Here is a 2,487-nt window from a genome sequence, read left to right as displayed (position 1 = left end):
AAAAGATCTTATGTGCTTTTTTAAGTTTAGGTGTTTTTCTCCAAATTTTGTTTTAAGTTGGAACAGTGGGTTTCAAAGTCGGCCGTGCGTAGCCCTGTTTTGGGAAGGCGTCTGAGGGGCGGCCATAGCAGCCAGCTTTGGGTTCATTCGCTTATATTTTCATGTAAGATTTTATTTGAAGCAAAAGGTTTAGGCCAAAAAGAATGTTTGATTATCAGTATGTTAGATAATTCTACTGTCAATATTTCGAAAAATTATGTTGTCACGTTCCTGTTGATCAGTACATTACTGTCGCAGGCAGAGGAGGACTGTGTTAGCTGCCAGACGCCAGGAAAACTAGAAGTGTGTTATTCCTACCACGCTGCCCCTGGGCATTTTGCTACTGTAAAGTAAATAAATGGAACTTTTTACATCTGAGAAGCAACAACAGGATCACACCGAGTGTAGGTTTGACAGTGAGCAAGTGGCTTTCCGGTCACCCGCTGCTCGGAGAAGTCAGACGCCGCCTGGGAGGAGGGCTGCAGTTTGCTGCCCCCGTCCCACTTCGGAGTGTCACAGCAGAGTCCTCCCACTGTCCCTGTGCGGGGCTGAGCGCTTTTACATCTCAGCTACTCAGTTGAAATTTTATTGATTTTTTTAAAGCTATTTGGGGTCTTAAATCTCATTTTTGATAAAGCTGAGGAAGGACGTAGTTGAAGAGATAAACTACACTCAGGAGCAGTGGCTGTCAACATGCAGTCCCCAGGTGAGCGGCGTCGGCATCCCCTGGGAGTCGCAGGAAGTGCCTGGGTCCCACGCAGACCTGCCGAGCCAGGAGCTGCAGAGCGGGGACCGGAAGCTCACGCCTGGGCAGGTCCCAGCGGCGACACCGCCGCCGTGTGGGCCGGACGGTTCTTTTTCATAGGGCTCTCCCTCTGCACCTGCCCAGTGGGTGCCCGGTGCACCTCCCCCAGCTGTGACCGTCACAGATGTCTCCAGACGTCACACAGCACCCCCTGGGGTGGGGCATAGCTCCCTCGAGAACCACCACTGTAGAAGAAGCAGGGTAGTGGCAACATTCCCTGAGCAGCAGAGTTGGTGTCTGGAGAACCTTCCGGAGACCATCAGCCTGGCGTCTTTGGCACAGGGCGTGAGGAGAGAGCCCCGTGTGATGCAGTCTAGATGGCGCGGCCTCTAAGGCTCGCGTCATGTAAAATCGCAGAGAGTAAGGGCACGATATGCGCTGGAGGTCACCCCGCAAGGGAACGGGGAGCCCGTGTTTCGGAGCCCAGCTTGAGTCCACGTGCACCCCATGTGCAGGCTTCAGGGAAGCTGTTTCCCCCGCCTCTTCAGGGTCGTCCTGTTTAAGAGGGAAAAGTATTTGCCCGTCTCGACACCCAAGTCAAGAGTTGGTGGTGGTGTTTCCCTCACGACGGTCAGCTTTTGAGGATGCTGTTGCCGACCGTTTAGAAACGTTTGGCTCACTCAGCACTTCCCACATTATTCTAAGGCGTTCACCACAAAACTGTTACTAGACTGTGATAGTTTCAGAATCAACAACAGCAACTTTCAAACTAGAAAAGTACCTCATACCCATGGAATTCACAGATTTCGTAAGTTTTATATCAAAAGAATTAGAACACATTATAAAGTTGGTTTGTATTGATTATCAAAATCAAAAGGAATAATGGGTCATTGAAATATTACAAAGTGACCATTTGGCCAGTTGTATCACGTCTCTAGAATCTGGGATGAGCGGTCACACCGGCTTTGCCATCCTCCTCCCAGAAGATAAGATGCCAGTTAGTAAAAATGGCCAAAGATGAGGTGCCGAGACGAGACGGTGAGGGGCTGAAGCACCACGGGCCCGCCACCCTGCGGCAGGGGGCTGTGCTTTCCCCGTCAGCGAGGTACAGCTGCCTTGTCGCCGGCCTTCTGTCCCAGGGTAGGGAATGCATCCTGGGGCTCCCTGGAGGACGTATGGACATGCCCAGGTTTTTTTAGCCACTTGTCATTTGACAAAACAGAGTTCACTTGATCGTGGAGTTGGGCAGACAGGCACGTTGGGTTCGAGGTGCGGGGGCTCAGACCGGTTCCACTTCGTGCCCACACAGCCCTAAGCAGCAAGCAGGTCAGTGGCCTGCTCCGGTGGCGTAAATGTGACGTTCACACGCACCAGACATTCCCAGAGGCCCTGCTCCCAGCCCTCCTCCCCATCGTGCCTGGAATTAGGTCAGCACCCGTCAGAGCACCCGTCCCGATCGCTGGGGCAGAAAACACCGTCAGCACGTGGCGCGGGGAAGGGGCTGGGTGGAGTCAGGTCAGGCGGTCCCTTTGCCACTTTGTGGCTGGTCAGGTCAGGTCCTCTGAGCCGGGTCTCCGCACGAGGAGGCGGGAGGCTGCAGCGCGCTCCCCAGCGCTCCGTGGTGCTGGCAGACGTGGCGCTGGCAGACGTGGCGCTGGCAGACGCGGCACTGTCTCCCCCGGGGGCGCCCGGTCACCCGACTC

The 2,487-nt window shown here is 54.2% G+C and overlaps 1 protein-coding gene across 1 annotated transcript in view; it reads left to right on the top strand.

The window, feature by feature from the left end:
• DPY19L3 (dpy-19 like C-mannosyltransferase 3) overlaps positions 1–2,487 on the top strand; it is a 40,610-nt gene that overhangs the window by 25,706 nt on the left and 12,417 nt on the right. The gene's annotated exons all lie outside the window — the stretch shown is intronic.

This window comes from Pteropus vampyrus, unplaced genomic scaffold (genome assembly GCF_000151845.1).
Source record: "Pteropus vampyrus isolate Shadow unplaced genomic scaffold, Pvam_2.0 Scaffold356, whole genome shotgun sequence".
NCBI classification, from domain to species: domain Eukaryota; kingdom Metazoa; phylum Chordata; class Mammalia; order Chiroptera; family Pteropodidae; genus Pteropus; species Pteropus vampyrus.
Note: the sequence above shows the minus strand (reverse complement) of the source record. Positions and strands in the feature narration are given on the sequence as shown.